General features: G+C 38.6%; 1 long non-coding RNA gene across 4 annotated transcripts; it reads left to right on the plus strand.

The window, feature by feature from the left end:
• Window positions 1–5,311: 5,311 nt before the first annotated feature.
• LOC140853819 (uncharacterized) lies at window positions 5,312–12,356 on the plus strand. 4 transcript variants are annotated; one of them, XR_012136928.1, is made up of 6 exons: window positions 5,312–5,476; window positions 6,438–6,639; window positions 8,607–9,361; window positions 9,458–9,749; window positions 10,450–10,582; window positions 12,029–12,356. It is a non-coding gene; the product is annotated as an uncharacterized lncRNA (long non-coding RNA). The 4 variants fall into 4 exon arrangements; XR_012136925.1 differs by having other exon boundaries at window positions 5,313–5,476; window positions 8,607–9,749; XR_012136926.1 differs by lacking the exon at window positions 5,312–5,476 and adding an exon at window positions 5,489–6,310 and having other exon boundaries at window positions 8,607–9,749.
• Window positions 12,357–12,926: the final 570 nt, after the last annotated feature.

Below are 12,926 nucleotides of genomic sequence, written 5' to 3' on the forward strand. Positions count from 1 at the left end.
TGAGTCGATCTCTCACCTGTGCCTCTTGTGCGCGGGATCTGTTCTCTGGCCTATGTCATCTCTTGTGCGCGTGCTATGATCTCTGGCCGATCGCTCTTGCTTGTTCTTCGGTGCTGGCCTGTTCTCTGGCCGATCTCTCGGCTATGCCTTGTGCGCGGGTTCTGTTCTCTGGCCGATCTCTCGGCTGTGCCTTGTGTGCAGGTGCTTTCTGGCTTCTTTCTGTTGGCCTTCGGGTGGTGATCTACCTGTCTTCTTCTTTCTCGGTTTCACGGACACCTTGTGCTGCTACAGCTGGTAAAGAGGTATCATCTTGATTTTTTGCCGAGGGTTGAGGAAGGTATCTTCATCTCAGGTATTATTTTTATCTTGATCTATTGCCGAGGCTGAGATTGGTTGATCCTTTTGGATCTTGGTTGCCTTCTATTCGATATATTGTTGCCTTCTTGTGGGATTCGAAAAAAGGTATTTTATACCTTATATTGTACCTATTTTTCGGGATGGATTTATAGTGGAATTGCTCCTCCTCTCCGTGGATGTAGGCCTTTTGTGCCGAACCACGTAAATCTTGATTCTTTGTCTTTGTTTATTTATGCCTGCAATGTGTTTGGTGAATTGTCTCAAAGAACTTAGATATTAGATCACAAGCCCAGATCGATTCAATCCGGTGCGCGTTGCTCCAACAATTAGACTATCGAATGATAGACTATCGTCATTTGTTGAATGGAGTTCTGCGAGTTGATATATTTCATTTTTTTATAGACAAGGGACAGATTTTACTCTTCTCTAGAAATATACATGTTTTGTAAAAAAAAATATTCTCTGAATTCACGTGATCATCAAAAATCACACTAATAGTTCATGGTCATGATTAGATTCATCTATCCTAAATTAAGATTTGGATAAATCATTATCCTAATCAATTGATCAACTAAAACATTTTGTTTACTTGTGGACCATCCAAATAACCTGGCTTACTTAATTCACCGTCCAAGAGTGGTCGTTTGATTAAAAAGCAGCAGTAGGTAATTTAGGTTTTGTGGGCTCGACCAAGAAGTGGACAATACCCCCTCCCTCTAGATTTCCATTATTTTTGCCCACAGAACAAACATTTTCCATCAGAACTCCCTCCCTTTCCCTATAAAAATCCCTCCCAGCTTCCACAAGCGCAAATTATAAAGAGAAAAATCTCCAAAGGATGGAACAATCACCAAACTTCATCAAGGCCAAGCCCAACAACAGCTCCAACACTAACAAACCCCCAAAGGCAAGCAAGATATCCCTCTCCATCTTTGTCATCTCCCTCCCTTGTCCTCTATGTCTTTCTCCTCAACATCCCTCCTTCCACTCTCTTCAAAGATACGACCTTCTGGTTCCTTATGTCCAACTCCATTATCATCATCATCGCTGCCGACTCTGGCATGTTCTCCTCATCAAACAAATCCTCATATGGCATTGATGAGGCTTCCAAGGATCAATTGGTGCTGAATAGCATTATTCTTTCTTCTACCAAAAAAAAAATAGCATTATTCTTTCCAAAATGATGTTTTCTCTTTTTGTTTGGTACAACCAAATAGTGGTGCATTCAAGAACGGAAATTAAGTCTTACTTTCAGCTTTTTAGCTTTATTTGCTTTTGAATTTGGTTTAAATATTGCAATTAAAAATTTCACAGAAAACAAATAACCTACGCGCGCTGTGGGGCGTTTGGAATTCAATCTTAAACTTGGACTGCTAAGAAAAGAAGTTAGAAGCAGGGTTACATGACAATGAGTTCCAGTATTTGAGCCGGAGTACATGTTAAAAATCCTACTGCGAATATTGCATGGATAATTGAGTTGATAAAATTTTGTCCTCACCTGGGGATAGAGAAAGGTATTTTTTTGAGTTTGTAGAAGTTTTATTGGTTGGTCATGGAAATAGAGGTCTTGCAAGCAGAAGATAGTAAGGATTTAGTCAAAGGTGATGCTGCAACTCATGGAACTATTGCAATATAAAACAGAAATGGAGGGTGGTAGTTACAATCTTTAGGTTTAAGTAGGTTGGAAACATCAATCAAAGATAATAAGCATTTTTAAAATTTCTCGTATTGCATTAAATACTTTTGCAGGACAGTGAAAATCATCTGAACAGAGGCATACTTATCACACACGGGAATGATATGTAGCAAGGATGCTGGAGGCTCCCATTTGTTCTATGTAATGATATTGACGTCTGCTTAAACAATTTATTGAGGAGTTGAGGGGGAGATATATATTAAAATATATATCCAACTCCATTATCATCGTCATCACTGCCGGCTCTGACATATACTTTGGAGCCCCTCTAGTTCTAGAATAATTAAGAAGTTAATCATTAGCTTTTTTAATATGTCGATCGCTTAAAATAGCACCTGATCAGCACCCTGAACCAGCAGATCGAGCCTTTCCTCATGTAGATCGCACAAAACGGCCAATGGACCATGCAAAACGGTCTGTGGACTGCACGAAACATCTAGGCGCATTTTCGCAACATGGATTGCATGCACTGCATGCCTCGCACATGGGCACGCCTTAGACCGCATGTTGGAGGAGGGCCTGCATGCTGTGGGCGAGCCTACGTGCTGTGGGACGTGCGCTGCAGGCTTGCACGCTAAAGACCTGGGTGCCTGTAGGCTTGTGCATGGCTGTTCGTCGCGCCTATAAATCTCTTTCATCTTAGGCTTCGCTGTTGTGGGTTTTTTTGTTGTGGATCAAATTTTGAGATGCTAAAACTCAACAATCTCTACTTCGACTCGATATTCGACCTCTATATAGCTTTGAGAGCTTCTAAATGATCTCGCCCCTATGTCCTGGGATAAATACCTAGCTGCTCATGGATGGGCAAACATAAAACTCGAGCCAAACTGCTCGATTTCATTTCTGTCATATGCTGTGATTTGTCTGATCTGAGACATGCTCGGAATAGTCTCCTACGATAATAGAAACTTCATCCTACGATATCACCTATCATCTTTTCAAGTCTCTCATCTTGTGTCCAATCCATCTGTACCTGGAGCTCTACCTTATTCTAAGTTTTCACTAGCTCCTGAAGCTCCACTTCGCACTGAGCTCCCTATCAAGAGATAATGTTCTCCATACCTCTTCTCCTTCAACACAACACTACTATTGTGCAAAATCTTCAGAATTTCATCATCAGCTCTCCATCTATAGCTATTCGAATCTAGTATACTTAGTGAAATCAGATTATTTTTGAGATTATGTATCGGATCTTGCTCAATTTTTTTACTATGCCATCATGGTCTATAAGCTGACAATCCCAATGCCCTTGACTGCATAGCTCGATCCATCCGATAGATGAACAGTATCCTCATTGCTCTCTAGGGAGTCAAATAGCTTCTCTTTATAATAAATATGATGCGAATATGTAGAATCTAAAATCTACTGTGAAAAAAAATAGATACTCATCAGACACCAAAAGAACATCATTACTTTTTTCTATATCGCTACTTTGAATCACCACCGCAATAGCCTTCATCTAATCTCTGAGCTATGGACAATCTCTGACTCAATGTCCCAACTCATCGTACTTGTAATATCTGATCTTACTGTAGTCCTTTGATTTAGACTTGGACCGTCTATCTTACGATCCTCTGCCCTTTCGTCCTTTGCCACCACCATTTTCAGTCACCATCATAGCTGAGTCACCACTTGAACTCGAAGCTCGATTTTTTCATCTAAGAACCTTATTCTGGAGAAGTGCAGAAGTAACCTCATCTATTTTGATGGTACTCTTTCTCATAAGGAGAGCAGTCACCAAAGACTCAAAAAAAAAAGAAAGCGATGAAAGCAAGATCGATATCCTAGTCTTCTCCTCGACCTTCTCACTAATGTTGAGGAGATCAGTGAGGATCTTTTGAAAGTTGCTGAGATACTCCTGCACACTTTGCCCCTCGCTCATCTACAACTAATAGAACTACTTCTAAAAGAAAAGAGTATTGGAGAGTAACTTCACCATATACATCTCCTCGAACTTCATCCACATCACCATCAGAGAAGACTCGCTAAGCACACAGATCACCATATTATCCACTAAGGACAAGTAGATCATACTCACTATCTATGTTTGGAGCCACCTCCAGTCCTTTTCCTCTATGGTAGTCAGCTTGTCTTTGTACAAGAGAACATTAATCAATTCTTGTTGGATGACCATATCCTTCACCCTTGCTTGCCATAGAAAAAAAATTACTCTTTCCATTATACTGGTTGATCTTCAACTTGATTGAGCTTATCTTCTCCATCTTTTTCAATCTCAATCAACATCGCTGCAATCTGAACAACCATATGCTCTGATGCCACTTGTTGGAAAGGATCTTTTATGAGTACGGAATACAGATCTCCCATCCAAGATCGCTCATCCAGGTGACGATGTCGATACTGCAACAGGAAGAAAAAAGAAATATAGAAGGAACATAATCAAATATATGGATCAGTCTTAGACTTATTTTCATGGAGCATGCAAACTTCATTATGAAAGAAAAAATAAATATAAGAGGATATCACATCCTCAACTCTCATACATCAATCTCTCTCTCTCAACAAGAAGCTGTCGATCCTCCCTTACAAAGCTCTCAAAAAATTTCAAGAAAAATCTTCTGTCACTCTCTAAGATCCTCAGGCTCGCTCTGTATTTCCATAAGTTATCAAGCCCCTTTTAAAGAGTCTAAATTGAGTCCCAATTGCATCTATACTTTTGTTTGCACTCGAAAATTCCTTCTAAATGTCTGATCTCATTCACTTGCATTTCTGACTATCCGACCGTGCAAAACAACTCTCAATCAGTGTCCTCAACTATTGGATCGCACTTTTTCACAAGTGAACCGTGCATAGATTGTGCGAAACGGTCTGTAGACTGTGCAAAACGTCCACTACTATAAAACTCATTTGCAGTGACAATTAATTAGAGACAAAAAATGATTTAATTGCCACGAATGTAATTTAAGATAATAAAATTTAGTGACAAATAAAAATAATTGACGTTAATATCTATTTTTTATCAATAAATATATAAATTATCATTATAAAATATATTTATACAGGTATTTATTAGTAATTATCATTATAAATCATATTTATATTGGCATTGGTTAATAATTATTATTATAAAATATATTTTTATCGATATTTATTAATAATTATCATTATAAGACATATTTTTATCAATATTTATTAATAATTTTCATAATTTATTCATTATTTTTTTTATTATTTTTTTACCCATGTTTTTTTTTTTTTTTTCATCAATTCTTGCTCTCCTTTCGTCTCGCACGTAGAAGAAAATTTCCCCTGCTCTGAGCCCGCGCACTCTTCCTCCCTTCCCTTCCTTCGTCGCCAACAGTGAAATTCTCGTATCCTCGCTGCTGCTCCGGTCATCGTTCGTCGCCGTCGCCGTCGTCGTCGCCATCGCCGTCGATTGTCTTGCTCACCTTACCTTGTCTAAAGGTTAGCATCTGCCTTCTCTTCCTTTTAATTCATCCATAGATTTCTCTTTGAGTGCAGAAACTTCCATCGACGTCACCTCCCTCCGACGGTCGGCCAGCGTCGGCCGATCGTCGGACCCCTCCCTTTTTCATCTTCTCGGCCTCTCTCTCTTTCTCCCTCTCTCTGGCCATCGGGCCAATGCTATTCCTCTCTCCCCTCTTTCTCTCTCTCTCTCTTCTCCGGTGCTATTCCTCTCTCCCCTCTGTTTCGTCTTCCCCCATCTTTATCTTCTCCGGTGCTATTCCTCTCTCCCCTCTTTCTCTCTCTCTCTCTCCCCCTTCCCCTGTTCTTCTCTCCCCTCTCTTTTGCCTTTCCCGCCATCTTTATCTTCTCCAGCTCTTCTCGTGAGATGGCGAGATATCCTTCCCTTTTTCTTCGAGCATCGAGGCCTCTTCCGATGGCCGGCGGCCGTCGGACCCCTCTCTCTTCTTGTCCTTCCCTTTCACTCTCCCTCTCTTTCTTTCTCTCCTCTCTCTCTCTCTCCCTCCCTCCCTCTCCTCCCCGCTCTTCCCCCATCATCTCCCCTCCCTCTGATGATGGTCGACTCTGAGGCCTTCTTTCTCTTCTCCGACTGATGGCGAGGGTATCCCAGCTCTTCCTGCCGCTCCCCCATCTTCAACCAGGAGCCGACTGTACTCGAGACCCCCTCCTTGTTGTGCCCCTAGTTTGCTCCCTTGCTACAGGGTTTCTGTGGGGAGTCATGCGGCCGACTCCGAGGCCTTCTTTCTCCTCTTTCTGCTGCTCCCCTATCTTCGGCTGGGAGCCGGCCGTACTCGAGACCACCTCCAGCATATGGTGTGGAGTCACCATTCTTTCTCGACGAAGTTCAATCTTTGAAAATGGGTGGCCCCCTTCCCACCTATGGTAGGCATCCTTTTTTTCTCCGATTGGATTTAGTCTCTCCCTTTCTCTCTTCTCTCAGGATGTTGCCAATGTTCCTCAGCGAGGTTCAATCTTCGAAACTTGGTTGGCCCCTTCCCACCTCTGGTCTCCGATCGATGGTGGGTCATTCGTCAGAACCGCATTGGGCTCCCTGCTCTCCCTCCCTGCTGCTGAAATTTTGCAGGAAACCCATGCCGGACCCCCTGCTCTCCCTCCCCTTCTCCGACATTTGACCTACCTTGGTAATTGTCTCGACTCTTTTTTTTTTAAGCAGCTTGAAAAGAAAAATAATGATCAAATATTGCAATCAGTATCATGTACCCTCTACCGTTTGTTTGGTGGGGTTTCAACCTCCCTTGGACCCCCCGATCAAGGAGATGGATCCGGCTCCATAATCTCAACAATTGGGATTTTACTTATTTAATATTTTTGATTTACTTTTTGAAATCGTATGCTATGGATCATACCTATCTGAATGAGCTTCGTTTTTTTGAACTTAAGAATTACTGACAGAAAGACATTTAGGTATTAGATATCTCAAGTTCAATCGAACTTGATTTTGAATGGCTGAGTACATAAGAAGTGCTTGCAGTCTACAAATTTGATCATGTCGATTATATAGGTCATTTGATCATAGTCATCAATCAAATAGTTACATGGAGAATGATGAGTCTCACTCGGAACATCATAATAATAGTGATATGGAAAATGATGATGAATTTCTAGAGGAAGAAAATATATCAAGTATAATATAGTATTATATAGTTGTTTGTGGTGTAGGATAAAATCTAATGTGGGGCCTTTAAAATTTATGGCATACATATAAGGGAAAGTAGGGTAGGAGTTATTTAAGATGGTCATGTGTTTCTAGAAACTAAAATAATTCAGATTTTGGAATTTAGAAGGTTGAACAGTACTTATGAATAGTTATTTCGAACTTGCTGAAAATTGAGATTGAAAATATAGGCTAAGATTGAACTAGGTGGGTAGGTATTGTATTTTGACTTTAAGGAGTGTAATGGCTGTTTGCCTTTTTTGTCTTTATTAGTATATATTTTTCCTCATTGGCTATTGCATCAGGATGCTTACTACTTAATGATAATTTTGACATTCACAATCCTTAGAAAATAAAAGGGCTGTACGTGGACCTACTCTATTGGCTGATATTTGGGACATGCCTGAAGGAAACACAATTATTGTAAAGTTAGTGATCGTGGACAACCCATTGATGAAAAAGGGCGAGTGCTAGCTAGTTTTTAGGTATCATGGCAAGGGATGCTACACTAACTTCTTTGAATTTTAGTGATTGGAGAATCTTTTCAGAGGAGGAAAAAAGCAAACTTTTGGCATTTGTGAAGGTAAAATAGTTACTCATATTTATTTTTTCATTATTAAACTATTATGAATTGTATGGAGTCTGTATTTCATATTTTTTTTGTTATTTTAATCTTTTGGCATTATAGACAAAATTTACTATTCCACGAATTGGAGATGATTGGGTACTTAAGTCCATAGCAAAAAAGTGAAGGGGTCACAAAAGTAATTTGAAGACTGAGTATATAGAAAAATATAGAACTCTGCAGGAGCTACGTTTGAATAAACCTGACCGTATACCAAGAGATCAATGGAACACTTTGGTTAGTTATTGGCATTCAGAAAAAGAGAAGGTATAATTCTTATCTCATTTCTGTTCAAGTACTTATAACTATTATTTCTTCTTTTTTTTTTCTACTTATACTTTTATGATTTTTTAATCATAGAAACGTAGTCAGATAAATAGAAGTAACTGTGCAAAGCAAAAGATGGCTCACACTGCAGGATCAAAGAGTTTTGCACGTTTAATGGCAAAAAAGGTTATTTTAATTGAATACTACATACATTAATATACAGTGTCAATTCTACTACTACTTGCCTTACTCAAAGGATTTTACTGATTATAAGGGAATTTTTGGATGGCTTGTTACATCAGTATGCTTGGACAGTTGCAATTCAGATATCGAATGGTCGGATGAATTCATAGGGTTCTTGGACTCTTAACCTGACCCCAAATGATGTGTGTACTGATGGGATCAGTGGCTGTATATTTCTCTCTCTTTATACTATGTTTTCCGAATTTGACTGGTGCTGCTATTATCTCCAAAATGAAGTTTCCTATGTTTATGTTACTGATGGGAGTTGGTTTTTATCTATACTGTCCAACATGCATCAGGTTTTGAAGGGTTTGTTGCATCATTATGCCTCGTCAACGGCAACACAGAAATGGACTGTTTGGCCTTCCAGCTCAATTGACTGACGAAGCCACTTTTCTTTTCCTCTGTAATCTTTGTATCCGACTGAAACAAAGAAAGGGATATGCTATCCGTGGAGTTGGTTCCGCTTCCACAAAGGGGATCTGCAATTGGATCTTCAACTGCCTCTGCTTCAATTTGTGATGAAAGGTCGACTAGTTCTGCATTGGGGAAGGGAAGTCCACACAATGCAAGGCTAGTGGTATCAGTTGAGTGAATCGGTCAAGCTAAGACGTGGGTTCCTCAACCAGAAAGAGATTGTGGGGAGACAAGATCAGACCATGTCAGTCATAAAGAAATCCAATCCGGCCAAGACCAGATGCCATCGACATCGGGAGGCATTATGGTCCTTAATCTGTCCCCAGATGATGTGTTCACTGATGGGATCTGTGTCTGTGTATTTGTCTTCTCTTAAATTATACTTTGGATTTCTGACTGGTGTTTTACTTATCTCTCAACTGATGCTTTTTATGTTCACCTTACTGATGGGAGCCGGCCTCTATTTCTAGTGTCCACCATGCATCAGGTATTGGACCTTTATAATTACCTGAATTCTGATGCTATTCCAGGTCTTATATGGTATATGTGGCAAATGAAGCATATTTCCTATGGGTTTCGCTGGTTGTATCGACTCTTCCACTGTTTTTACTTCATCCTAAATGATGTTTCATGCCATGTAAGTACTGATAGGGATGCTCATACCACTGTCTTATCCTACATATTGGTGGCCCTTGGTTGCTATGAATTATTTGTCCCAAATGATGTTACACAGTTAAACATATCTGATGGGACGGATTCTTCTATTCTGATCTGTTCCCATTACAATGTTCTGGGGAGAGGTTGCATTGCTGTTATCGCAAAGCTTTCGTTGCCTTATTGCTCCTCCGGTTCTGCCTCCTTGCTGCCTTATCATGTGCACAGTGTTCATTGCCCATTGGGTGCAGGCTGTTGCTATATCCGTACTTGCATATTCATTTAACTTGTGATTATCCAGGATTTGTTTTACCGTGGGCTAACCTTTGAAGAATCTGAGCATGTCCATGACTACAATTTTGACCATCCAGGTAATTCATTTCAATTAGTAGGTTGTGTTGTTGTTCCTAGAAGTTATCTTTCATGTCAGGTGGATTATTTACAGAAAGAAGTATTTGACAATTTCTTCAAACCATTATCATGCATGATACCCAAGGAAAACTTCGTGCTTATCTGTTAAAATCATTGAAATGCTATCAAGTAACATGCTTTTAATCCAAGGTATCTATTTAAGCCATTAAAAATGCAAACCACCTGTATTATGATATATGGCCTAACTTCAGTTTTAGAATAATTTCTAGTGTCAGGCATTCATGGCTTGATTTGTCAATGGAATGTTCAATGTTGCTTCCTGAGACGTCATATTGTGGTAGAAGTATCTGAAACTGTAATTAGTCACTGGACTTATAATTTACTTGAAGTACATGATTTGCTGCACAATAATTTGGCAAGTAGTGTAATATTTAGTTAATTGCAAAATGCAGAAAAAAAAGATATAAAAATTTAACTTGCAATAGTAGAGATTTTAAATTTAAGTTGTCACGCATGTGTGCATCAGGAGCAGGTTAACATTTTACGTTAGACCCTTTCCATTTTAAAGCTGACGTGAACTTTTGATCTTCCCATTTTTCTATGTGATTCAAACTAGTGCATATGGGCATCAAAGTCCAGTTAATTGGGATAGTTTTGGAGTTGGGCAGTTGGGCATCATTTTGATCATAGTTTCAACAGGTTTTCCAACATGTCTCTTTCTTATTCCGTTCTCTGCTATATGCTGCCTTTACATGCTGATATAAGGCTGGCCCGAAGAATAAGGCGTGATACAGTTGAGAGAGGTAGAGATGTGAACTCAGTGCTCGAACAGGTACAATTTTTGTAAAGTTTTTTATGTTGTTGATTTGAAATTATTTTCATTGTTGGATTTTGTGTTGTTATCTGGCCTTTTTTCTGTGACTAAACATGTGCACTCAGCACCTTAACAGAATGTGCACCATACATGTGCATACTGCATGCTCATTCTTATGGTGCTATATTTCTTAATGTAAGGCAGAATCACCGACAGTTCTCTTATGTCAAGATGTATGAGAAAGGGAATGTATGATCTGAAGACAAACATAAAGATGTTGTAAAGTTTTAGATTTGCTGATATTTACCACCTCTAATTTCCTTGAAAAATTTTCCTTCACTTATCTGTGCCAGAAGACATGGGTGCAATAAGAACCTCACTTGTACATAAAAGAATTTAGGTCTGACAACTGTCAAATTATCCTCTAGACTATGCTTAGAGCTAATCATTTGGTATTTTTACCAACACAACCTATAGGCTCTATTACTAACCTCAACTTGATGTGAAACACATTACTAACCCTGTGATAACATATGTATCACAAAAAACATGAGATTCATGTTCTTAATTTCACCACTGTCAATGGCTTATAAGGCATACAAGTCCAATAACTTCCCACTTAGTTCTTTTTGGTATATGCTTTGGATTCTTAAGTTTTACATTGCTATGCAAACTTTCTTGAAAGGGGTTTTCATGCGTGCATTGTGATGCCTGTGTCCCTATTTTCACACGAAAAGGAAACTTAGTTGATTTGTTTCCCTGTTTCTGCGCATGATCGAAAGGAGTTTCAGATGTCCAAAATTTTGAGTTTATCTTTCTTTTAAAGAGTTATAGTAGAATTCAGATTGGGATATGAATAAATTTCATCTGGTTCTCTTAAAACAATCTATCATTTATCTAATTTCCTAATATGAAGAAATTTAATTCATATTTGCTCACCTGATATAAGGAAAATGTTGGTCAGTTTTTTATTTAGGATGTAGGAGTCCTTGCAAGAGAGGTAAAGGAGTGATAGCTAATGGCAGTTTTTTATTGTTCCAGCTATTATTTAGTTGTCATATTCTGCAGATCATGGCAGTGTTTCTCTACTTATGTTTTGCGTTAATTGTCTTGTTGTTGCATATTTGTATAGTAATACAAGCTGTTTCACATTGATCTGTGCCGGATTGCGATACTCAGTTTGGGCTCCTATAATTCTTCATCTCATTTCAGGCTTCTTCTCATCTTTCCTACTTATATGGCTTTATCACAAGAGACATATTTCTTATGGATATACTTGTGCCTGTATAATCCTACTGAATTCATTATGTTATTGTTGGGTAGATTTTTATGATTACCAGTTTTCCATATCATGTGGTGTTATCTATTGCACATATTACTCACCATATTGCTGATATGTTTCTCTCACCATTTGTAGAAAGAAAATTTGGTTTCTTACTACTTTTATGCGTGACCATGATACAGGTAGTCCCAGTTGATGGGAGTAGATGGGGTTTGTTATTATGTACTGCTAGTTTTCTCAAGCTTCATCTGCTGCTTAACAGGCTTCAAATTGGATTATGGGAGGTCTTTCAATACTTCAGGATCCAAAATATCTTCTAGTTCCTTCTAACTGCTGCTGTTCCTTGGATATCTGTCTATGGAAAGGGTGGCAAGGCACTGTTAGCTTTTATCCCTCTAATATTTTTGTAACTTCATATTCCTCCCTTTTATTTGTTGTTTGTGTAGGGAGGCAGGTCACCAGCCACCTCTCACTCCTCTTTATGCCTTGTTTTGGAGTTATATTTTGGTAGATCATATCTCTATCTGTAATTTTGAGATCTAGAATTATCCCTATTTTAATCTAGCTTTGTTACTCTTTCTACCAAAAAAAATTGTATGGCATATAAATATATGGTTTAGAGTAACTTTTTCATGGTAATATTAATTGCCGCAAAATATAGAATTATAGTTTTAGTCTTAATTGTTGCAACTACAAAAGCTTAGATTTAGAGGCAATTTTCACAGATTTTAATGGCATAAACATTTACCAATTTAAGGTTTGAATTTTTTTTGACGATTATAATTGTCACAATATATGTTGTAACAGTTGGTTGTCTCATCCTATTACGCCAGTAACAATTGCTAGCTTAAAATTTAAATTTTCTTTTCGATAATTGTAATTGCCGTAATAGATGTTTCAACCCTCATCTGATCAATGCTCTATTGCAGCAAAAATAAATGCCACAAACATTTGCTGCCAAAAGTCGACCTTTTTCGGTAATTAAAAGACCTTTACGAACATTGTCATTAATCATCGGTGAAATCTTTCTCAATACTACTTTAGGTGGCAGAATATCTTTTGTCAGAAACCCTTTTGCGA

The sequence above is a fragment of the Elaeis guineensis genome, chromosome 14, assembly GCF_000442705.2.
Source record: "Elaeis guineensis isolate ETL-2024a chromosome 14, EG11, whole genome shotgun sequence".
NCBI lineage: Eukaryota > Viridiplantae > Streptophyta > Magnoliopsida > Arecales > Arecaceae > Elaeis > Elaeis guineensis.